Here is a 26,677-nt window from a genome sequence, read left to right as displayed (position 1 = left end):
GAATCAGACTTTTTGGATGAATCTAACCAAATCTCAGAAGCTGCCGGGCTTGTGCAGCTCTCCTGCCTGGTGTTCTATCATGCAAATCTGGGTCTCCACCAGCCAGTGTGAATCACAGGAAACAGGCCAGCCCAGTGCCCTTATCTGCCCACTGGCCAGTGCCTGAGGAAGGGAGCCTCTGGTCCAGGGCACAATGAATCACACTCCCCATCTGGTCAGCATGGAGGGTGGGACGGAAACTGGCACTGAAATGAAACAAGAAAAGGGAAATGTGAGGGAGTGGGGCTGTTTTCTCTTCTCTTGCTGCAGTCTCCCATTTGGGGCTGATGTTAATGACCAAGCAGAAATCATTGCTAAGGATATCTTAGCAATCCACTACATTCACTCAGCCCTCAGTCAGCCTTCAGTTTGGATGAGTTATGTTTATTTATGAGTTATGAGAATTTATATAAATAGCGACATAATTTGATTGGCATCTAAACTGATTCTCTCATACTTTATGTCACATACATTTAATGTGTCATTGGCGCCCTCTGGTGCCAGCAACCATCAATCTCACGACAGAAAGTTTAAAAACCAAGCAGTATTACACAATTTTATCTTGTGTAGACATAACTGCATCATCCCAAACACTTTGCAGAGCAAAGAATAAACAAGGGTAGAGGCAGAGAGAAATTAAGAGGCTTAGACGAGCGAGAAGAAGCATTTTTTGCTCTGACTGGAAATACTTTTGCTAAGGAGTTGTGTGTGGCAACTTTGTAAATAGAAGGAATAACATTATAACACAATAGTGATGATGTATGTGTAAACACAGCCATCTCACATCAGTTATTCAGATTTCTGCCCAGCTGTCTGGCCAAAACACAGCCTAGGTACTTACTGTAAAGATACCAGCAAGAATCATGCTTTCTTGTGCCCTTTTACCCTACTGATGATGTAATTTGTTAGGCAATGTTGATCATTCCACATGAGGAGAGCTTCCTAACTTCCCCTGCTTTAATTGTCTTTTTAATTTGTGATTTCCAGGATTTCTATCCTTGCAGGAGGTGGTGGTGGGTTTGTGAAAACATTACAATGGTGATTAATGTTTTTTCTTCATACAAATGAGGTAGTTACGGTATTTCCTGTCTTAAAATAGATTAACCGAGAGAATGTAAGGCCAGAAGGGACCATTCTGATCCATCTAGGCTGACCTTCATATCACAGGAAGTAGAATATAATCAAGTCTTAATTTTAATACTTTGGTTGGTGGAGAATCCACCAGATCCTTTAGTAAACTGTACCAGTGGTTAGTTACCTCCACTGTAAAAACTGGCACTTTATGTCCAGTCTGAATTTGTCTGGCTTCAGTTTCCAGTCATTGGATCTTGTTCTGCCTTTGTCTGCTAAAAAGCTCTCTACTTTGGTGTCTTCTCCCCACACAGGCACTTACACACCGTGATCAAGTCATGCCTTGCCTTTCTCTTGGATAAAGTAAACAGACTGGTCTGGTAATATCTAGCTTCCAATTTGAAAATCTCTTTACAGGTAGAGTTACAATTGTCAGGTTCTTGAAGCAATGACTGCATCTTCTTTTTCATCTGCCTATCACCACACATGCCAATAGACTGCATATACAGCAATTACACATTTATATTGAAATATTATATTATATGCTGTAGTATTGCAATATATACAGATTATTGATGTGCTTGGTAACAAGAAGATAAGATACAGTTCTTGCTCCTAGACTCTTACAGTCGACATATACATGCCATGTGCTGCCAATACATTTTAGTTTAACTCTGCCTACAAAATAAACAAGGGGAAAATCTGAACTCTTGTTCCTAAACTGGCTCCAAAATAAGTCTTTAAATTTATCCCTAGTATTCCCCAGGCCCGGAGAACGGGATTTTCTGACTTCTTGTCCAGTACTGAAATATTGTTTGTTTGATTTTGGTTGTCCTCAAAACTGTTGAATTCTCTGATAATCCACTGACCCAGGAGAGATTAGGAGAAAGGCCACAATATCCTCATTTCATCCTAGTGATAAACTCGTTGCTTAGTGTTTTGCAGGCGTATACCTACAATTGTTCTGGTTTTTGTCCCTTTATGAACAACAGAACTTTTGTATGCTCTGTTCTCAGCTATGCACAAAATTGTGCAGGTTTTCTGTTTTTCTCCTTTTGCTATGCACACTAAGCTCAAATTCCCTTTTCTTAGGTCCAAAATAGCCCCTCAGAGAAGCTGAAGCCAAAAAGTGAGAAGGCGCTATGTGAGAAAAAAAAGTCCTATTTCCTGACTCAAGTGAGTGATTTACATAGAATTACAATTTACTTTAAATTCTAACAGAATAGTTCAGGAACCTTCAAGGGCTCCCATTTTGACAGGGATACTTTCACTTGGATCAGCTAATTGGCACCTATATTTCTGTTTCCATTTCCATTAAGTAAAGTGCCTGAGTGCGGGGCCTAGCAATGTGACCAAATCTGTCACGGACTGTTGTGCAGGGATTGCTCACTGGATTATAAAGAAGATTAGAAATGTGCTTCTTTTATTGTCCAAGGGAACAGCGTGGCTCCTCTCCTGCTCTCAACCTACCTTTAACCGATCCCTTCATGCTCTCTCTTGTCTCTGCCCTTTCCTCTCCAGCTCAGCAGTGGGACCACATCCCATGAAATCTGAATCTGTGAAGCTTGTTCCAGGCTAAAGAGAACAACAGATGGACACCATGAGGACTGCACAGGCCCAGATTCCTGCTTGCCTTTCAGGCACAAGGCAGCTGTGAGAATGCTAATACATTTTGCTGATTTCTCTGTCAGACAAAGCCAATCACATGCACAGTCTTTAGGCACAGTGATGGTGACTTTGGGATCAACTATGAGCCTGCTGCTCCATCCTGCTGGCAAAGGGCAGGCCTCTGGCCTATCAGACAGACCCTCTTCTCATTCAGATTACCCCTTCCCTGAGACAGGGAAGAGTACATATGGGCACAGCCTGTGCTATCCCAATGTTTAAGAGGAACTGTATTAGTGATATGTAAGAGTTGCACTCAGATTGGCCACACTGTTATTCTCCCTCCTAAAAGGTGTGTGTACATTGAGGGGACACCAGGGTTTAGCTACCCATTGTGCCATTGCACAGCCATGTTTAAAGCCCTGTCACCCATCCCCCTCCTTTTCGTTTATATTAGCATACTACATAGTATCCAGCCATTCCAAGAACTTTTGGCCCATCCAGTGTTTCTAGAGATGGGCAAACACTGGATTGATGAGATCTCCTGCTTGTGGCTGGGTGGTTCCAGTACTGGCTCCTCTATAAATGGTGCTTGTTCAGAAGCAAGTGCAAGTTTGTACAATCACAGAAGTCTGCAAAATGTCTCAGGTCTGCAGGAAATGATTCTGCAAAGCAAAACCCAGAGGCTTCTTCCAACACCTCTGGAAACTGGTGGTAGTGGGGAGGAGGGAGCATCACTCAAAGACACTCCGTAGGCCTGGAAATTCCCTGTTGGGCCCAACTTTGGTCAAAACCAGACTTGTCTTGAGTGAGTGTAATCCTGATGTCAGTGAGAAGCTTTGTGAAGCTGCAGCAAACCCTGCTGGAACCTCCTCCTCCCTTGTCAGCATTAGCAGGTGACAGACAAAGTGTCAGAGTCAGAAATGCACCTCAGGCAAAACTACAAACACTCTAGCAAGATTTAGAGACAACAATTCTAGGAGGAACAGGAACCTGTGGGGAATTCTTGGCAGCTTACAAGTTCATGGGCTGGGCTGGCCCTGAATTGCTGCTTATTAAACAGGAGGGCACACTGGTCTTTTCATTTTCAATTTTAAAATTCCCCTTTCTGTGCTGTTATCTCTGGGTCAGAGAGAGCTGTAGAGACTCATCTTGTGGTTCCTTTGCACTTCTCTCCCAAGCAATGGGCACCCAGACCCTTTTAAGATGCTGATCCCACTCTCCCTCCCTTCAGAAAAACTAACTCTTCCCACCTCCCTATTCCTCCAGCTATGTCCATTAAAGGATCCCAGTTTGACGCCCTGCTCTTTATGATCTTTGGGTCTGATTTTCATTGCCCTGCACTTTGGACAGTCATCTCCGTCAGTGCAAAGTGGGTGGGAAACATTACCACCCTGGTCCAAACATTTGTGCCAAAGGAATGACAGAAACAAGATTTATTTAGCAGCTGTAATATCTATTGTTATCTTTAACTCAGAGAAAAACCCTAAAAATGAAAAGAACATGGAAGATATTTGCGGGGAGTTGGAGAAGGGTTGCACATCCCTAAAAATCTCCATTTGTCCCATTTCATCCACTTATTTTTAGGTCTGCACGTGGCAACCCCCATCTTCCCACCTGGGGAGAACATTCTGGGGTGTGCAATGAAACAAATCACTGCTCAGAAAGGAAGCTTTGGCACCGGCCATCTCTTGGGACATGAGGCAGGTAACAAGGCCAAGAGGGCTTGAAGCCTAGTTGTTACACCAGGGAGCCAACAGATGCACATTCCAGGTGTTTGATGTCGTCCGACGGGCCAGTGAACAATGGATTATAAAATGTAATAATGTTTTAAAATGTAATAATGTTAAAAGTTTTAATTTGGTTTAATTTATTTAAATGGGATTAAAAGAGCCCTGGAGATGTTTTGTTTCCAAGGAGGTCAGTGCCAGAGGGTAACAAAACGGCCTGCTGCAAATGGTGAAAAATGAGCAGAAAAAATTCATTGTTTAAAGTTATTTAATCCCAAGGAAGTTCTGCATGGCATACAGGGGATGGGATACGCTTCTGCAGAGTGTGATGGAAGATCTAGCTAACATGGGATACCCTGTATAGAAAAAGATGGGGCCACTCCTGGACAAGGGATAGGGAAGCTGGGGCAGGTGTTCAGAGGCTAGGCTTGAGGCGCCCAGGCCTGTGAGATTCTGAGGTGCTGCTGTTGACTCCAGTCCTAGCCTATCACTGGTTTTGCCACATTTGGACCACAGTAGGAGATGAATATGGACTGAGCACAGTTTGATTTAGTACAGTTGGATAAAGGGTTAGGACTAAATATAGTGTTTTCTTTTTTTCTCTTTTTCTCTCTTTCTTTCTCTCTCTCTTTCTTTGGAGCCTAACTATGCTCATAAAAACAATGCTTCAGGCACTCAACCAGCTTAAAAAGCATACAAGCGCTTATAAAAAACAACAAAGCATTACAGAGATCATTCCCTCAAAAGGCCTTCCCAACCCTACAAACTGTCTCCTGCAACACTCCCAGGACCCACTCCATAACCCCTCTCACATTGCACTGCAAACTTAAAAGTTAACACACCACCAAAAAGGCTTTTAATAGCATATCCATAGGCTGCATTTTTAAAAGGCTTAGCGAGGTCTGATGTGCTCCCTGGGGTACTGTACAACATTAGGCAGTAAGAAACTCTGGGCCATGCCCATCTGCATTTCTTCTCATGACCCGCCAGCTCTCATTTCTGCACAGCTCCTTGATTCCCCACATTGCCCTCTGGTATTGTCAGGGCAGTCTTGGGACACTGTGTGCTCCTCTATGATACAGCTAAACTACCAGCCACTGCTGGAATTGTCCCAGAGGTGAGAGGCTGAGGCAGGCTTTCACATTTACTGAAACAGAGGTTTCGGGGGTTATATTAGGATTAGCTCTATAGCTGTGTGGTGGAAGGCAGGCCATTGTGTTCCCTGGGATAACCAAGGTTTTCCATTTTAGAGTCCCAATTGGAAGAAATATTAAACATTATCTCCTGAGTTAGAACTATAAGGGACTCAAATAATTCCTGTTCACCCAACATCTCCTTGCAAACCTGATGAGTGACAAACATAACAGTACCCTTTAGCATTGGCAGGCGTGCCCTGTTGGCCCTGAACTTCCCATGCTTACCAAAGGAGGCTATGTCATGTTTTTAACTCTGTAAGTGAAAATCACATGACAGATATCAGTCACATCATTGAATGTACTTCTGGAAGGTGCTCAGAAACCATTGTGATGAGAATGGTATAAGAACGTGAAGAGAAGATAATATCATAAAAAGACCCTCATATTTCACATTGAAAGGGGTAGCCTGTTGGACCGTAACAATCCCAAAAGGGGTAATTTGATGTTTTAAACCCCTAAAATAGAAAACATAAGAGAAAAATAGAACTTGTCTCCTCACTTGCTCCCTAGGACTTTCACAGGCCATCTCTGGTCTAACGCATGCAGCCAGTTATACGCTGGACCTAATCTCTGGCCTAGACGTCAGAATCAAGGACATCACAACACAGCCGCTGTCTTGAACAGATCATCAGCTCATTAAGGCAGTGGTCAGAGATCTTTCCACTCTGACATTACAGGTATGGAACAGCTTCCATACGAGGAGAGATTAAAAAGACTGGGACTCTTCAGCTTGGAAAAGAGACGACTAAGGGAGGATAGGATAGAGATCTATTCTGTCATAAATGGTGTGCAAAAAGTGAATAAAGGAGTGTTATTTACCCCTTCTCATAACTTATGAGCCAGGGGTCACCCAATGAAATTAATAGGCAGCAGGTTTAACACAAACACAGGGAAGTAAGTACTTCTTCAGACAACACAAAGTCAACCTGTATAACTGAGTTCAAAAAAAGAATCAGATACGTTAATGGAGAATAGATTGATCAATGCCTATTAGCCAGGATGGTCAGGGATGCAACCCTGTGCTCTGGGTGTCCCTAAACCTCTGACTGCCAGAAGCTCTTCAGCACTTAAGAAACTTCAACTCATACAAAATGCTGCAGCGTGCTTCATCAGCAACATAGACTAATGAGAGCACATCACAACTGTCCTCTGCTCTCTACACTGCCATCCCATAGAATACTGAATCAAAGTTAAGGTCTTGGTCTTTATCTTCAAGGTGCTCCATAGCTGGGGCCCAGGAGATCTAAAGGACAACCTATAGCTCAAGGATGAAGACTGTGGCCAACAACTAAATTCCTCTGGCACAATGAAACTCTCTATAGTAAGACTAAAGCTTGTCTGTGCGGGAGACAAAACTTGCTCGGGGGATGGTCTGAGCCTGGAATGAACTCCCTCTGGAGCTAAGGATCATCACAAACCTCACCAACTTCTGCTCCAAATGCAAGGCACATTTCTTTGACCTTGCATTCCCTAATATAAATACATAGCTGTGTGTGCGCACACGCACGGGCGCATTTAACTACCAAGACACTCCACATGCTTCATCCCCTGGGGAGAGGATGAGAGAACAAACAACACGTGACAGATGTTAGTCACATTGCTTAATACGCTGCTGGAAGGCGTTCAGATATTACAGTGGTGAGAATGGTATAAGAATAGAATATATAGATAATAGATATATTAGCTATTATAGAATATATAGATAATCTAATACTTAATAATTGTTATTATTTGAATTGTGGTAACTTGGTAGGACAGGAACATAACAGGATCCTAAAACTTTACAACATAGCGCAACGAGTCCCATGTTGGACCCTAGCTTCTCAATGCATCCCAATTGAGGGCAATGTCCTGTTGTTAACTTCATAAGTGAGACAACAGGACCCTAATATCTACCCCACATTGCAAGGAGTTTCCTGTGGGACTGTCATCCCTAGGAATTCTAATGAGGGCAATAACTATTAAGCTTACCAAGAGAAGGTTAACAAGTGACTTGATCATAACCTGTAAGTACCTACACAGGGAGAAGCTATATGATAGTAAAGGGCTCTTTAGCAGATGCAGTGTTGGTAACTAATACTGAAACAATTTACCAAATGTGGCCAGGACTCCTTGGAGCCCCAACAATGCTTCTCTGTCTCACTGCTTGGTGATGTAAGGAGAGGCTGTCTCCCCAGAGCACTCAGCCCCTGCCTTCTAATGAATTAATCTGAACCCAGCTGATCATCATGGGACTGTAAAGCATCAGCAGTGGAGTGAGGGTCATTCTGATGACCCAGCATGAAACTATGCAATAATTTAATGAGAGATTAGTCTAAGGGGCTGTCCCCAGGACTGGAAGTCAGGGTCTCCTGCATGCTAATCCCTACTCTGACTTGCTGTCTGGTCTTGTGCAGATCACCTCACCTTGCTATCTTTCAGATTCTGCATGTTTAAAATGTGTATAAGGATAGTGACTTAACCCCCTTGGCCCTCTGTGAGATATCAGTGAAAGTTTGTAAAGAGGGTCTACTAATGGAAATGGTGCATTCCACGCTCAGTGTCATGATCTAGAGCGATACTCGCATGTCTACTCTGCCGTTTCTGTGCTTGGTGTCATGATCTAGAGTGATGCTCAGACATCCATCCCCTTCCCATTCCATGCTCAGTGTCACAATCTAAAGTGATACTTGCATGTCCACTCACTACCCATTTCATGCTGTGTCATGATCTAGAGCGATGGTCACACATCCACTCCTTGCTATTCCTTGCTCAGGGTCACAATCTAGAGTGATGTTAGCATGTCCACTCCCTGCCTGTTCCATGCTCAGTGTCATGATCTAGACCGATACTTGTATGCCCGCTCCATGCCCAGTAAGTGGCAGGAACCGTATTTTATCACTCCACAGCAGAAGTGCCTGATGATATCCAGGACCAAAGGCATTTCCAGACTTTCCCAGGAGTGTCAGTGGGGTAATTCCTAGAAGCACAGAGGCCCCAGAATCCCAAGCTGCACTACAGGGTGGAACACACCATTGCCGCTGACCTGATGTGAGAATTGTCTCTAATTGAGACAAGTAGGAAAGGGAGACTGTTCCAAAGGGCAATGGAAAAAAGAAAGTGACTAAATTCAAAGCATATGCCTCAGTGTTGAGGAAGTTTACTAGACAGGTTTTAAGCTCCACATTTCTGTGGTCCTTCAAAAATGCACTGAGGCTGGAATGTGTAATGGGAGTACTCGGTGGTGAAATGTGCTGCATATTTTCTGTGTTTCATTTTACTTACATAAAGAATGGCAGTGACTAGTACCATGGTGAGAAATAACAATTCCATTGGAGAGGTCACTTCGATGGTTCAGCTCCTGGGGAATGAATAAGGGTTGCGCTGCCTGGCACAATCCTTCTTATGGGTTCTGCACTAAAAGTCAGACCTCTGCCTTCACCTGGCATGAATCCTATCAGCAACTGAAGGAGCAGACTATCAGCATTAGGGCTTGGTTGACACTTGGGGGGACTCATTTCAGCACCATGACTGGATGAAGGGTCCAGTAAGCATGCCAGGTGGGGACAGAAGGGGTCTCTCTCCTGGGCAGAGAAGTCATGCTTCTCTGGGTATGGCAGAAGTGGTACTTTAGGCTGGGGAATGATGGCGATATACTGATCTTTATAACCTTTGCTTATTCACTACACAAAATGTAACGAACTGTGCTATGTGCAGATTGTACTTGGGGCTTGGTACCACTGTGCTAGATGCCCTCTAAAATCCAAGACAGATGGCAGCTACACATGCACTTTTCATTATCTAAAGGAATCGAAGGTTGTAGGTTACTTTGGCTAATAAGTGAAAATATACAGAGTGATGCAAAGTCAGCACATCATGTAAATCACAGCATTTTACTACATTTAATCAAGCTCCTTGTATTCAGCATCCAAGAAAAATTTACCCCCTTCCCCCTACATTTTAAAGTTAAAAAGTTACATCACTAGTAATAATAATTTTAATAGCAAATTGCCAGGAATCCCAGTCAAAACTGGGATCCATTATGCTGCATGCTTTGCACATATGATTTACCATCAGGTCAGCAACATGGTTTTCTTTGGGTATTTCCCTCGTGTTGTAAAACTCTGCCTGTGATGTCTAGGGAGATTATTTGTATCAGGGCCAATGTATTCTAAGAGAAGGGGTTTATTATACAGGGATTCCTTAATCCAGGCCACTGAATTTACAATAAAGATTTTATTCATTTCTCAGGAAATGTCTCTGTTCTGGTTAATCATGTACTGACATTCTGGATCATGGTATCTGCTCCACTTTGCAGTGTCTGACTCAAAACAATGCCAAGCTGAATGGTTCTGTTACTATATCCCTAGATCTGGGTTACTCTAGAAGAATTCCCAAGAAAGTTCAACAAAGCTCTGGAAATTGCATAGAAGATAGGGAGGATGCAGACCCTGCTACCTGGTTTTCTTCAAATATCATTCTGCAGATTTGTGGAATTTGTTTTTACTTAGTTATATTTTAACTGTAGATTTTGTTCTTCAGATAAAGTGGCTGGACCTCATACAGCAGAAACTGAGCTCATGGGAAAGGAAAGAGAAAGAGGTGTCTGTGAAACCTCCAAAATGTCTGAAGATCCCCAAGTTCAGCATAAAATGCATGCCACTTCCATCTTTTCTCCATTACAACCTGAGCTATCTGTGGGTTGTTTCTGTAAACAACTGTTCATAGAATCCAAGGCTAAGGTGACCAGATAGCAAGTGTGAAAAATCGGGACAGGGGGTGAGGGGGTAATAGGAGCCCATATAAAAAAAAGCCCCAAATATCAGGACTGTCCCTATAAAATCAGAACAGCTGGTCACCCTATCCAAGGCAAAAAGGGCTCATTGTGATCATCTAGTCTGACCTACTGTATAACACAGGCCTGAGAACTTCCCCAAAAATAATTCCTAGATCACAGCTTTTAGAAAGACATCCAATCTTGATTTAAAAATTGTCAGTGATGGAGAATCCATCATGATCCTTGGTAAATTGTTCCACTGGTGATTCCCTCCTGTCAGGGCAATATAGAGAGGAACTTTCCAATCCTAAATTGATGTTATCACATAACCACTTACAAGTCATCAAAATGAAATGGTGCTCAGTTTTCTCTGCATCTTTCTTGTTAATGGGATACATTGAGAAGAAGAGCTGTTAGAAAAGATGCATCCAAAGCTATTCCCATCCTACTCACACAATATCTAGCTCTCTGCATGTCTTTCCAGAGGAAACATACATTCACTCAATAACATACAAACCCAAATATTTCTGGCAACTTGTAAAATCGTTAAACTGGTAATGCGTTGGAAAACAAACGGCAAGTGGTAATGATTTTAAAGCTGAAGTTGTGTGTCTGCAGTGACTGATAGTTTTAGCTGGTCTGGGGACTTGCAGAGAGGACAGGCCCATGTTTTGCTTAGGTTCATGTAACTCAGGTTTGGTGACAGATTGTCCCCACTGCTCATTGTATGTGTAGCCTTTGCTTTCACCTTTAACATCAGCCAGGTGCTCAGCAGCTCGTAAGGAGGCTCCTAAGTGACTGGGTAACTAACAAGCTGTAGTTTTGGAGAGGAGAATAGCTGCAATATTTTGAATATTTCATTTCTATGTAGGTTCTCAGCACATGCATGTGGTAGCTGATCCCCCTTTCCCATAACAGCTCCAACAACCTTCACCCTGCCTCTCTAAGTCTCAAAGCCTCAGAACTTACACTCATACCAAGTGTTATCAGCAGAATGAAGACAGTGTACCAAAGAGGTCCATTCTGCAACATATTCAGTGTAAACAGATGAATGCTGGGGACCTGCCATGGAGGACAGAAAAAGACAGATGTAAAACAGTCAGCCATGGATGAGAGTTTGTAGGAAATCAACATGTTGGGGTCTCTTATTCACCCATGCATGCATCCGATGAAGTGGGTTTTAGCCCATGAAAGCTTATGCAAAAATAAATTTGCTGGTCTCTAAAGTACTCCTCGTTTTTTTTTTTTTTTTTTTAATAATCGGAAGCTTACCACAAGAACGTTTCTCATCAGCCAGGCAGGGCCCCTATCAGAAACACATGCTGGCTGCTGGGAGAGGAGCTAAGCAGGTTAATGTTAAGCCCATGAGCCTTCCAAAACACAAAGTAAAATCCATCTTACATACTTCTGCCCCTCACAAGAGAGCAAGGAAAGGTCAGGTACAATGAAGTTCCACTAGAGGGCACTTGAGCTGTATTCGTCCACCACAGCTAGAGGTGAGGACAGTACAGTAACTAGCGACAGGTCAGAAGTGGAAGGTAGTAGTGCTGGCAGCTGCTGAAGTTTATGAATATTAGGTGAGCAACGCAATCATTTCTCTCATACATCCCCAAGATACATTCCAACTATAAATTCTGCTTGTTCTTAATAGGAGAGATTAGGAGGGACAAATACCTGAAATTTGTGCTTAGATTGGCTTAAATAAATAGCCACCTTGCATCCACATGTATATATCAGCCACAGAAGCTAGTAAGGCGCGATCAGATTTTTAAAATTTGCTAATTTTAACTAGAACTACGAAATCAAAGTGTTGAGCTGGTCTGTGAAGTTTGCTCCCCGCAGAAGGGCTGATGTCCCAGCTCAGGCCAAATGGCTCAGTATAATGCTCTCAAAGCAATTCTATTCTTGGGAAATGGAACACATAGCACCTATCCAAAGTACCTTGAACTTTTAGCAAAAAGAAAAGGAGGACTTGTGGCACCTTAGAGACTAACCAATTTATTTGAGCATAAGCTGTAGCTCACGAAAGCTCATGCTCAAATAAATTGGTTAGTCTCTAAGGTGCCACAAGTACTCCTTTTCTTTTTGCGAATACAGACTAACACGGCTGCTACTCTGAAACCTGTCATTGAAATTTTAGTTGATTCATAAATCCCAAATGGGGAGGATAGCACAGCCTGCCCTCCTGAGCCACTCTACTGTGAGTGCTCAGACACCACAGAATGTCAGGTTTGGGTAAATGAAGGTTTTATATTGTTTGTCCAGTTCTGGTCCCCCGTTGGTGAAGCCCACAACCCTGTGCAAGGTGCCTGTGAGTAAGTGTTTTACAACTGATATTTTCATAGTGCCCCAGGTATCTGCTGAGCTTTACACACATGTAACAGACAGAATTCCTGCCCTGAAGTGTTTTCAGTCTTAGACAAAGTATTGCCAACCCCAGCTGTTCAAAATACATGAGACAAGCCCCGAAAAATCATGAGATTGGCTTAAAAATTATGAGATTTAAAAAAATTACTTTTGGTTTCTTTGTATTTGCCTTTTGTTTTCTGAGTTTTTAAGAGTTCACTCAGGTCATGTTTTGATGCTTTTCTCTGCAACCATGAAGGCCAGAAACTTCCTAAAAAGGTGAGATTCATATGTAATCAGAGAATGCCAAAAGCTGGAGCTTTAAGAAAACAGCAAATATCTCCAGACTCTACAGAAAGAGATAACATGTGTGGTACCAAAGAATTCTGCAGCTACTTTATATTAGGACTGTGCACAATGTCTTATGGCTTGAGAGTTGGAGTGGAGGTTAAATGAACTCTGTATTTATCTTCTTTTCTTGGATTTGAACCTGTTCACTGCCTGGAACTTTGTGCAGTGAATGGCTGTGCAGACTGTATTTTCCCTGCACCGTGGTTCTGCTGAATGTTGGCACCCAGGCCCACATCCCTCAGGGGTTGGAATCTTGAAGCAGAGCTCCACAGCAAAGTGGCTGCCTGGCATTTTTCCTCTGCTTCTTTGTAGAATGTGTTGTTAGTGGATGGCTAATTCCAGATGTTGTTGCACTGCACAATTGAAAATTCATTTCGAACAGACCATATTAATATATTTGTAAAAGAAACTTTGCTTGAGAATAGGCAGAAGTCTAAAGTAGCCAATATCTGACTAGCTGAATTTCAGACAATGCTGTCCTTGTCCTGACAGACACAAATTCTTATTTCTCCTAATTCAGAACATCTTTGCTTACACTTGCTGAATTAAAAATGTTGTAAATAAGGAAAATCATAAAGTGCAGTGAATTACTGGGATTATTTTCAGTGAGCCTGGGGCTTTGACGTTTAACAGGTTGACCACTCAGCCTACTGATCTCCATTCCTACTCCAACCACCCCCCCATCTCTCTTCCTCCATTCAAACAAAGCTTTGTAAGCAAGAGGCCAAACCCCACTGCCTCACTCTCCTTTCCTTTAATTCTGTCCTGGATCTGCTGCAGTGAGGCCTCCTCCTGGTCTTCCTCACTCAGGATAATAAACCTGCAACTGGCCCATTCTAAGGACATTTTCATCCATCTTGATTTGTCTGCTTACTTCCTCCTTAACTTTTCTTTCTGCCCTGGTCTTTCATGGTTCTTCTACCTCGGGCTCTGCCACAGCTCTTTTAACATATTCTATGGTGTTGCCTCCTGCTTCCTTTCCCCTGCACTTCAAACTATTTCCCTGGGTGACCACATTCATTCTTATGGCTTTTATTGACAGCTCTCTGGACTATTCAATCCTTTGTCCCTTTTTGCAGGTTGCAAAGATGGTTGTACATTTTAATGTTTGGTTTTTTACCCCCTATGAACTGGGTCTGAGACCCATCATCTCATTCCATAGACAACCTTCAGATAGTAACAACTCAGTCCCTTGTGACCCTTGCTAGCTTTGAACTGATGACTTACAGGTGAAAGCTCCCTTCAGCCATCCGGGGTGGCTCTGTTCTTGCCTTCTAACCTATCTAGACACCTATGTGCCCCCATCCCCCCATCACCATAGTATCTGAGAAAATCACAATCACTAATGAATTTATGCTCACAGATAGATGCATAGGGAAATATTATCTCCATTTTAGAAATGAGAAATTGAGGTACAAAGAGAGAGTGATTTTCAAGGAATGTGTGGAAATTAACCCAGGTCACAGAAGACCCTCTCCATGCTTCACCCACAAGATGACTGCTTCATCTTATGGTAGTGTATTGATGGAAGCACTGACTGCTACAGTACCATCACGTTTCACGGGATCATATGCTGGTCTCAGTAAGTTCCACAATTCTGAAATGCTAGGCTGCTCATCTTGCATTACCATGTGCTTTTCCTTGGTTGGGAATTCATGGATTGTGACAGATCTGGAACTTATATGGAAGACATGGATTTTACTTGCATATTCTGCTCTAGAAATTGGTTGACTACATTTATGAGCAAGTTAACGTTGCCTAGTATGGTGAAATCTGGTTTGGGCTTTTAGCAAGGAAATGGCATACATAAGAGACTTCGTTATTGTCATTTGTGCTGCTCTGGCCAGTGAAAAAGAACTTATTCAGAAAACAAACTTTGAACACGCTCATCTGAGGGTTCTATTGCTATGTGAGTGCCAGCAATAGCTGGAATTGGTTCAGCCTTGTAAGTTGCATCTTGAGGTCACACAGAATACATTCTTCCTGCAATGAACTGCCTATATAAAGTGTAAATAACCCATGTTCTGACTCTGTTTTGCAAACCTTCAGATCCATGGGTTTCAGATTTCTATCTCACCAGGAAACTGCACCCCTATGATTCAGGAAGGTAGAATTTGGTACAGATGCTTAAAGTTTACTTGACCTAATAAAATCTTATAAAGTATTGCCACGGGGCATCAGAGAAAAGCTCCTGGGTCCTCACGTCTCACAAACACGAGAACACTGGGTATCAAATTTCACACACTTGTCAGAAACACCCATATTCACAAAGCTGGGAAGTGCAGTTCAGGGAGTCAATATTATATCATATAGTGAATCCACATAGCCATAAAATAAAATATACAGTATGTCATAGCCATAACACTTAGCACAGCAGGATGGCCCAAGAAGCACACAACACTGTACAGAAATAATACCCTAACTGTATACAAGACCACACATAGCCCTTTCATATGAGCTGGCGCAGCATGGTCTGATGTACCATTACGGTTGATCCCCACTGAAGAGTGATATGAAGTAGTGCAATCAAGCTCAGCGCTCTCTGTAATGCAAGTCTGCACCCCCTGCTGTGTCACATCCTTCTTTGTTGTGTCTGTCACTCACCTCACTCCCCTGGTCCTGAACAGTTGTCCAATGTCTTACCGGTCCTTTCTCTCCTATCTTTCTTCAAGGATGTATGTAGTCCCACTAAAATAATTGGGACTACTTGTGCTTAAAGCTAAGGACGTGTTTGCAGGGTTGAGATCTCAGACTGGAAGCTCTCTGGGGCAGGGGAGGGGTCTTATACTGCTTGCAAAACACCCTCTCAATTCACAGTGCTGTATGTTTATTTTACTGAATAATAACAGTGCTTCCCATTGTGCTGGCATGGGGGCTGTTCGTGCACCCTCTACTTCTCTCACCACTGTTCGTTCTTCCTGGGCCTACACATCACCCCTCCCACCCCCGGCTGTGCCCAGACGGTCACAGGATCCCAGAGCTCGCTCAGCCACGGCCCGCAGCTGCTGCTAATGATCTTCGCTCTGCAGCTGGGCGCGCGGGCCATTCTCGGGTTCGCCTCGAGCCTGCCTTTGCTTCCCGCTGTGGGCACGAGAACAGCTGCCAGGGTGAGGGCAGCAGCCCGTCTCTGGCCCTTTCCCTCTGCCGGCTGCCAGCTGGGCTCTGCAGCGCCGCCTCCCAGGGCCGGCCAGCCCGTGACCGGGCATCGCTCGGGGACGCCAGTCACATGACGGGGGCAGGCTAAAGCGGTGTCTCCATTTTCCCACCCACCACCTCCTGCACAGTTGCCTTCTAGCCTGCCAGCCTCGCCCTTCGTCTCCCGGGTTTGGGGCTGCCCTGGGGCAGTCACAGTCCCGCCACCATCCCCTCACGGCCTGGGGTGGGGGGACTGTCCTGGGGCAGTCACAGTCCCGCCACCGCCCCCCTCACGGCCTCGGGGGGGGGCTGCCCTGGGGCAGTCACAGTCCCGCCACCGTCCCCTCACGGCCTGGGGAGGGGGGGCTGCCCTGGGGCAGTCACAGTCCCGCCACCGCCCCCCTCACGGCCTGGGGGGGGGCTGCCCTGGGGCAGTCACAGTCCCGCCACCGTCCCCTCACGGCCTGGGGTGGGGGGACTGCCCTGGGGCAGTCACAGTCCCGCCACCGTCCCCTCACGGCCTGGGGGGGGGCTGCCCTGGGGCAGTCACAGTCCCGCCACCGCCCCCCTCACAGCCTGGGGGGGGGCTGCCCTGGGGCAGTCACAGTCCCGCCACCGTCCCCTCATGGCCTGGGGGGGGGCTGCCCTGGGGCAGTCACAGTCCCGCCACCGCCCCCCTCACGGCCTGGGGTGGGGGGGCTGCCCTGGGGCAGTCACAGTCCCGCCACCGTCCCCTCATGGCCTGGGGGGGGGCTGCCCTGGGGCAGCAACAGTCCCGCCACCGCCCCCCTCACGGCCTTGTGGGGGGGGGGTAAGGGGTGCAGTCACAATCCACTGGTGCTCCAAGTCTCCTCAGACTCCGTGGGTTACCCTGAATCGTTTACAATTGCTCAATCTCTAGCTCTTGCACACCATAGACATGTATTCCCTGTCACTGCTGCTCCTGTTTGTGTTGTTTCTCCCCCTTTCTCTTGCTGGCACCAGTATAGCCGCCCACATCTCCAGATCTAGTACAATGTCTCTTCTGCCTTCTTGTCCTTTAAATGGAGCCTTTACTGTACCAGGCTCAGGGTTTTATAATAGTCTCTTCATCTGTCATCCTAATAAAATAAATCTAGTAAAATATTTTTTAAATGTTTCAGAAATCCAACCTGGGAAGCCTAAAAATAGATGTTGTTAAACTGGCCCAAGGGAGACTCTTGAGAGCTCTCAGATTCTTCTCTCCGCAGGTCTTACTGAAGGTGACATTGCAGTTTCAGACTGGCACTTGACTGTTGGTATATTTCTTTCCTATTATCACCATTTCACACTTTATCCATACAAACAGCCAGAGCAGTACAGGATCCTAGCAATCCCACACCAGGATCTGTACAGGTGCACAGCATTTCCTAATTGCTAATTTAACCCATTTCCTAGGGAGAGAACAGTGACTGATATTCCCATTAACAGCAGTGACTGGCTTAGCCCTGTGTGACCAAAAGAGCTGTACTGGCCTGTACACTATTCACTGAAATCCCCCTGCTATTATGAGGCTCTCAGTACTTCTTTTCAAAACCCCTATTTATATTGTACCTCAACAGTTGTCATTCCTGCTGGGCTAAAGTTTAGTCCAGAAGGTCCCAGCCAAGGAGTGTGATGTGCGTGTCTGAACATTGCTTTGGACATTTTTACATTATGAGTGGCTGAAACCAGAGCACAGTATTAGCTGCAGGGTTGTTTTAGAGCTATGACATGACTCAAAACTGACTTCACTTTAAAAAAATGGAAATTTGGCAAGTGATGAATCCACAATGTAGTGAAAAAATATTAAATACCAAGACATTAAACTCTGAAAAGTGACTATCCTGCAAGGATGTGTCATCAGTGTTTTTATTATGTGTAAAGCTGGAAAGAGCTGGGAAAACCCTTCAGGCCACAGAGGTTGGTAAATTCACTAGGGTCAGATGAGTTTAGGATGAGATTAATTATTATCCAGGGAGAATATAAAACTGAGGAAAATAAGAGAAATCATCCAAACCACAGCTCAGTTACACAGCATGGAGAGCCTGCTAGGAGCTGGGGCTGATCAGTGTGGGACAGATCAAGGATAGGAAATGGCAAGTGGGAATGTTTAGCACACTGCAAGATGAAAGTGCAAGTAGAAGGCAGGCATGGCTCAGAACAGAGACCTGATGGAGAAGCAGAAGAACTGGCCAGCAGCAAGAGCATGTACACAAACCCACAAGAACTTTGAAAGGCTGAGCTCTACCACCTGGTAAACTAGACACAGTGACCATTTTCTTGCTAGTACCACATAACTAGACTAAATACAGAGAGGAACAAAGCACAAAGGGCATCAGCCACTGTAGGAAATCAAGCTGTCATATAGAATGGGAGGATTTTTAGTCACTGTTTCCCAGAGGGATTGTTTATGCATTTGGTCCCTCATGTTAGAAGCTAGGGGTGTCAAACTAAATGATTATAATTCACATCTAACTGAGCTTCCCTTAAAAATGATCCAGTACTTGCAGAATGCAGTAGCCTGTCTGCTCCTTGGCATAATGGCAAGAGACTACATATTACCTGTCCCTGGCATACCTTGGGGGCCCATAAGACAATGGATTGAGTTTGGCTCTTAGTGATATAGGTCTGAGGAAGTGAGAGACTTTTAAAAGCCAGGACTGTACTTGAGTTAGCAGCTCTTCATGTTTCTTCCTCCCAGGCTTCTGAGGTCAGCTGTGTTGTTCTTAATCTTATGTCCTGAGGTTTCATCTGTGTTGGATGGGAGCTAGGGTGACCAGACAGCAAGTGTGAAAAATTGGGATACTTTTTTTTGGAGAGGGGATATAATTGCATATATAAGACAAAGCCCCTAAATTGGGACCTCTGGTTACCCTAAAATTGGGAGCAAGCTTGTGGGATGCCCTCCTGGAGGATGCCTCCCAGAGTGGTTCCCTGACAGGTCTCCAGGACTCAGTACACAATGCTTCAGACTCTTCTGGCCTCCTGTTTGGGATATTTTATTGTTTTGCCCTGTTGGTTGCTTTCTCTAGCTGTGGAACACAGTTTGGTTTTATTCTGGTTTATTTTGTACAAAATCCCAGATCCTATAATGGAGATGAGAACTTTATAAATTGATAAGTAATGACAATAAAAAAAAAAACCTAATGCTGCTTATGGGATCATTTTCCTTGAAAAACTTACAGGTCCTGCCACACCTCTGTTGTCAGCTATTCTGAGTAAAACTGGGAGTAACCGGTTCATATAATTTTTCCTGCTACTGTTCCACAAAAAATACTGTATGAGGAATTTCTCTACATCTTCCCTATACCTTCTTCATACACATTCCATATAGACAATCTTTGGATCACTTAGCTTTACATTTGTTAACTTTTTTCCTATGAACATTCTAAGTAGGTGATGGAAGGCAGATTTCACCATTATTATATTTGCTGATCTCCATGTCTGAGACAGAACTGGGTGTTCACTCTAGTTGATTCTAGGGTCATATTGATATTTCCCACTGAATATTCCCAGTTTTTTTATGCAAATAACTTGAAATTCTTTTGCAAATTGTACTTCTGAGGTGTGGAAATACTCTGCCATGGATCTAGATGACCTGCAAAAGTTTTTCCAACAACAACTAAGCACTTAAAAAAGATATGCAGGCAGGTAACTGCTTATAAGAAATAAACACAGGGTCAGGGTGACCAAATGTCTCATAATAAAAACTAAACAAGCAAAGGATGGATGAACAGTAGCAACAGATACAAGGGGGGAAAAAAAAGCAGGAGAGTTTTCAGTGTTAGTTTGGATCAGGGTTTCCCATGAACTCACTGGAATGCTCAGTAACAAGACAGCTGACCACTTTAGAATCTCACTGCAGTGGTTCTTGAGTCTCAGCTGAATCTCCATCGTTGCATTTAACAGGATTTCCACTGTTTCCAAACATCTCCTAGGAGGGAGTTATTTCACTGACTTCCTCTCAACACCATTGAATTCTCATGAAGTAAGCAGACATGTCATGCAACTCCTAACATGCCTAGAAGCAACTACTCAAAGAAACAAGATAGAATTGATCAGAATACTTCACTGAGTGCTTAAATGTCTCCATAGTCAGGCAAAGCAAACATCTGGTCTTTTTTTGAGTATGTGGGAACTGGGGATAGGAGATGAGAGACAGAGTGCAAAGATTAAATAACTGGGCATGTCTATGCAAATAAATGGTTTTCTTCTAATGACATAAAAACAGTTTTCCTGAGTCAGAATGGGTTTTGGAATGAAGAACTGTACATATAGTTCCCAGGAATAGTTTGGAAGTATTCAATGCACTAAGCAAATAAGCAGGTGCTATATATAGATGCAATGTGGGATTAATAGTCTATTATTGTAGAATCCTGAGGGCCTGATCCAGGACCAACTGAAATCAATGTGAAAGCCTTGTTTACTTCAGTGATATAGGATCAGGGCCCTTAAATGGTAAGTGCTGTAGGGTGGAGACTATGCCTTTGCATGTGTTTGTGCAGTGCCCAGCACATCAGCCCCCAGTTCTGATTGACTGGGGCCTCTGGGTATTACATCAACATAAATATTAATCATATTAAAACTAGAAAAATTAGGAAATGAGGAGGACACCTGGGGAAGATAATGCACATTTTTACATGGTAAGCTAATGCCAGACAAACCTCTGAAAGTAATGTACATCCACCTTCATCATAAAATGCTATGCTATAATTCTCTGTCTCTTTGGATCTCTCTCAGCATTTTTCAGAGATCTCCAATTACAGTATTGACACATTTGAGACCTGCTCTTCTATCAAATTAAAATGCTTGGCTGTGAAAAACAGAGCTAGGATTATGGACTATACGATCAAATTAAGAAGTATCTGATGCTATTATCTTTTTATTGAGAGGTTTTACTATTTTCAAATCAATTTAAGATATGTCAATACAACAATAAATGACAAATCTTACATTTAAATAGAAACTTCCACCAAAGAATGGCCTCCTGCTGTTACACAGGGTATTACTCTAAGTCAGCGTTTCCCAAACTTAGGACACCGCTTGTTCAGTGAAAGCCGCTTACGGGCCAGCCCGGTCTGCCAGGGGCTTTCCCTGAACAAGCAACGTCCCAAGTTTGGGAAACACTGCTCTAAGTGAAGGCGACACTGATGTTATGACAATCTCCTATTAAATTACTTTATTTTAAAAAAATTAAAGGCCACAGATATCATTGGTTTATTGGAGAGAGATTAGTGCAGCAGACTAGAGCAGTTACTCATTGTATCACTGGTTTCAGAGTAGCAGCCGTGTTAGTCTGTATTCACAAAAAGAAAAGGAGGACTTGTGGCACCTTAGAGACTAACAAATTTATTTGAGCATAAGCTTTCGTGAGCTACAGCTCACTTCATCGGATGCATTCAGTGGAAAATACAGTGGGGAGATTTATATACATAGAGAACATGAAACAATGGGTGTTACCATACACACTGTAACCAGAGTGATCACTTAAGGTGAACTGTGGCTTAGAGAAGAGACTATTTCTACACTAAATCATGCTTCTCTCTCTAAAGGTGCACTCTCTCTCTCAGGTTTTTCAGTGGTGGATTCAGGCCTCTGCCTGATAGTGATGCAAGATCCATCTTTCCAATCAAGTATTTGCTGAGGAGGATTTACCTTATACTGGGCTGGGGAAGCACAGGAACAGACAAGTGCAGAACTAACAGTATATCTCCTCAGCAACACAGACTACTATAAGCACATCAAACCAGTGATCCACTCTCTGTGTTGGTTTTCTGTGGTATACTGAGTCATATTTAAGTTATATCCTTATCTTCAAGATGCTTTAGGACAAGAAACTTTAGTCGACAACTCCACACACAGGCACAATGAGTTGTGTACGGCAAGGCTAAAGCTCAGCTGTGCAGGAGCCAGATCTTTCTCGGCAGCTGGTCCAAGGCTGTTAAACAAACTCCCACTGGATCTAAGAACCACTTCCAACCTCAGCATTTTCCATTCCAAGTGCAAGGTACACTTCTCTGATCCGTCTCCAATACCAAACATTTAGCACAGCAGGTGTAAAATAAAATAAAACAAAACATAATTTTCTCTGGGGGGGGGGGGGGGGGAGAGGGAAGAATGTCACCTGATTAATGCTGGTTATGTTCTTTACTGCACTTTTGGACTGCACTCAGATGCTCTGGTGATGTGGCAAGTGTAAGCACCTGTGTAGAGTCTGTGCTGTTTATGATGGGAATTTTCATTTTATCTCCTACTTTCAGTATATGTCCCAGGTACTGTAAAAGTGGGCCCATAAAAATCAAAAGTGCTCACGGAGAAGCTTGCTCCTGACAGGCTAAAGTTCTCTGCAGCAATCTGGTCAGCTGGCACAGTTGGAAAGCTGCTCTGTCTCCATTGCTGCTCTCCATCCCAGCCATGGCCAATCTGTAAGGAAAGTATACAGAGCTAGTCTAGTGATCTAACACATTGCTCTGTAACGCTATGCAAGAGACCCTGGTTAGATGCCTAGTTCCAGCCTCTCACTCCCTGGGCCAGAAGGCACAAGGGCATGCCAAAGCAGTTTGGTCAGGCCCTGGCTGAGAGGGGATTTCTCTCATGTCCTTCTAGCAGACTAAGGTGAAGTGCTGACTGATCCCAAAAGGAATTCCTTCCAGTCCTCCTTGCCTGAAGGATGTGAATGTGCCCTGGGGCCCATAGGCAGGGGAAAGTGGGGTGGGTCTCAGGGATCCATCTAAGCTTGATTAGTCTTGGGGAAAGAGAAGAGAAGAGTAGATAAATGAGCAAGTGCCTTTGGATCTGCATGCCTGTGTTTGAGGCAGGAGAGCTCTGCTGGTTTTTCAATAGCTTCTTTTTAAAAGCCAACAAACTTATTACTACATTAATTGTTTCAGGTAAACACCCCCCCACAGTTCCATTAACCAGAATACTTTTAAATTTCACAACAGATTTACTGTTTATTTTGCCCTACTTGTTTCTGATTTGAATAGTCTAGAGCGAGTACAGGGAGAACTGCAGGGTGTGATCCTCTCCCCCCACCAATATCAGATGTAATCTGTGAAATGGTTAAAAGCTCACCATTCTATTGGGTCCCCCCTTTCAGGGAAAAGAAGCATGGTTTTTATGTTTGAACAGTGTTCCCTTCTCTACAGCTCCCTGGGAGGAGATTTTTTTCTGTGTTGGATGTGGGGGCAGGAGGGAGTCCCTGCTTTACAGTCCCTTAACTGGAATTTTCTGCAGCCAGTCACTAGATCAAAATGGGAAGTCCTAGGAGTTTGGGAAGCCTCCATCTAGCTTCTCCCACAACATTCATTCTATTTTTGGATTGTCTGAAGGGTGGAAAGGGAATTTTAAAGAACTAACAAAGTACTGAATTCTGCTAATGTGTTTGTGTTCTACACTTTAAGCGAATAAGTTATACTCCAAGACAACTGTAAAGGAGCAGACTCATCCCTGCAGCGCCTCCTCCTGGTCATTGGGAATTAGCTCTTTGCACCACCCTTGGAACGCCCTCTGCAGGCCAGTGATCTACACAGATCTTGCCCCCGTATCCCTCACAGACCCCAGTCCCCCTCTCCCTGGGGTTCTGCCACCCTGGCAGTACCCCCACACTCTGCCTCTGGGTCTCCCCTTTCTGGGGAACCCCAAACCCACTATCCCCACCTTGCCTCAGTCTGGGCTACTGCCAGTCATCACCAAGCCCCCACTCCCTGGGGCAGACTGCAGTGTAAAGGCCACTCATCATAGGCAAGGGGGTTCAGACCTGTTGTCTTCTTCTACCTCCCAGTATCTCTAGAGGCCTTGAACCAGGCCCTATAGCCTGAGGAGTTGCCAGCCTAGAGCACCCCCGCTCAGCCTGCTCCTTCCCCAACATTGCACCACCCTCAGAACCCTGGCAGCCAGGCCCTACTCTCTCCTAGCCTGGAGAGAGACTCCTGGGGCCACTGCCTCACAGCCTTTTTATACAGGACAGCTGGGGCCTGATTGGGGTGTGGCCCAGCTGCGGCTGCTTCCCCAATCAGCCATCCCCAGCCACAGCCCTCTCCAGGACTGCTTTTAACCCCTTCTATTTTAGTAGCAGGGTGCCAACCCTTTAGGTAATTGTATGTAAACCAGTTAATATGCTATTCCCTACTGCACCTTCTTTGGTGCTTACAGTGTGTGCAGCCTGCTTCTCCCTACACTGGGATTCAAGGAATGTGAGGCCATTGTCAGGATAACCAGATGAAGTTGTAACCAGAAAAGCTATAAAACATGGGAAGGAAAGCAAGAGTGGGAAAGAAAGAAAGTAACAAAACAACAATGAGAAGCAAGTGTCAGGGCAGGACACAGCAGCTGCACTGGACAGGCATCTGGAAGAGTAAATTCCAGGAATAAAGAGCAAATCAGAGCTAAAGCTCAGTGGACGCAAGAGGAGGGACATCAACCGTGCACTCTTGAGCTCATTAGAAAAATACAAGGGGAAGAGTTCATTCAGTTACGGAGGCTAAGCATAGAAGAGATCAAGTATCCAGAATAAGAACCTCAGTATATCTGCATTCAGAATCCTTCCGACCAAACCACAGCAAGGAAGCTGATGTGTCATTTAACCCTGGGGGAACATACTAGGAAGAGAATCCAGTACCAGCATGTGAATGTACACGCCCTGTGTTGGAGAAGCAGAACAGAATTGCACTCAGGCAGGGCTGGCAGTAGATGTAGTCTCAGATTAGTAATCTGCTATAGAAAAAGTGCACACTGGGATTATTTTGTGAGCTATATAACTGAGAAAACTAGTGAGAAATTAGCTGACACCATTGCTGAGATAAAAGGCAATGTACTAAAGCACCTTAATAACACAGCAAAATCTGAACAAAAGTCCATGGCAAACTGCGGAAAAAAACTGGCTGACCTTCCAATAGATTTCCCTGCAATAAAAATCACACTGGCCATCTAGGTATACTTGTTAGCCACATGATTTAGGTGGGCCCTTGCAGCTCCTATGCTTGCTTTCAGATTCTCTATCTCTGCCACACCACCATAGCATTTGGGTACCTTGTTACTATTTACATGGGTCCTATAATCTCCAAAGAGGAGCATGATTTCCTAGTTTCCTCCAGATTTTTCTTGTTACCTTCTAAAATAGCATATAAATTACTGAATTGCCATCACATACAGCTGATCCTTCTGAGGGTCATGAGCTGCTTCTGCTCTTCCCTTCTGACATAAAACTTGTTTGGTTTGGCAGCAGGTCATTCTCACCTGCAGAGCTCACTCCCTCTCGTGGTGTATCTGAGCATCTGTGAGGTGCATTTGTTCCAGTCACCTTTTAATTTAATTTTGTATATGGCAATGAACTGGCTTCTTTTTTGTTAGTTATCAGTGGGATGTGACCATCCTCTATAGGTAGCATTGTTGTTGTCATTCTATGTTTTCTAAAGGATATAGGGATTATCAAATTATTATTTATTTACACTATAGTTGCACCAACTGAGATCAATACCCCATCGTGCTTGGTGCAAAAAATACATAGTAAGAAACAGCTCTCACCCCAAAAACTCATAGACCTTAAGGCCAGAAGGGACCATCATGATAATTTAGTCTGACCTCCTGCACACTGAAGGCCACAGAACCTCACCCACCTGCTCCTATAATAGCCCTATAAGCTCTGGCTGAGTTTCTGAAGGCTTCAAATCATGATGTAAAGACTTCAAGTTACAGAGAATCCAATCTCAGTAGATATGGAAGACAAAGGGTGGAAGAATGGAAGGATTATTATCCCTATTTTACAGATGGAGAGCTGAGGCCCAGAGAGACTGAGTGACATGGCCGTGGTCACACAGGGTGTCTGTGCCAGAGCCAGAAATAGAACCCAGATCTCCAAGTGCCAGGTCTGTGCCTTAAACACAAGGCTATTCTTCTCAAAGCATTTGAAGTTGCTTATGGGCCATAAGTATTTGGAGGAGAAAAAATTAATGCCCAAACTCACGGCTTCATTGTAGCACCAGAACTGCCAACACCCTGCATTCTCCCCTTACCCTCAGTTTGTGGGGTTGGAACAGAGAAGGCGGTTACCATGCGGCTCTCACCCCCAATAAAATGTTAACAGATAGATGCACAAAGGGACTCTGCTCTGTACTTGTGCCTAGCCTTGGTTCACTGACTGTGACTTTCCAGAGGTGCAGCCATCTTAGGTAGCATGTTTTGCTTGTGGATCTGACTACAGTTTGGGGTAGGAAGAACGTGTTTGTTGCAGCTGCTTATCCCACTCTGGACCTGTTCCCTTTCCCACCTGGCCACAGGCTCCTGTGCGGAGAGGAAAGGTGGTGAAGTGGAGTGGATGGGGAAGCTTTTCATGGTGCCGGGAAGCACATGGGCCTGTATCTGTTACTGGTGGGAGCACAGGCACTGACTTTTATTTTTCCCTGTGGGTGCACCACCCCCACACTGCTCCCAGGCCCACCCCCACTCTG

Source organism: Lepidochelys kempii, chromosome 21, assembly GCF_965140285.1.
Source record: "Lepidochelys kempii isolate rLepKem1 chromosome 21, rLepKem1.hap1, whole genome shotgun sequence".
Lineage (NCBI taxonomy): Eukaryota > Metazoa > Chordata > Testudines > Cheloniidae > Lepidochelys > Lepidochelys kempii.
This window is presented reverse-complemented; position numbering follows the sequence as displayed.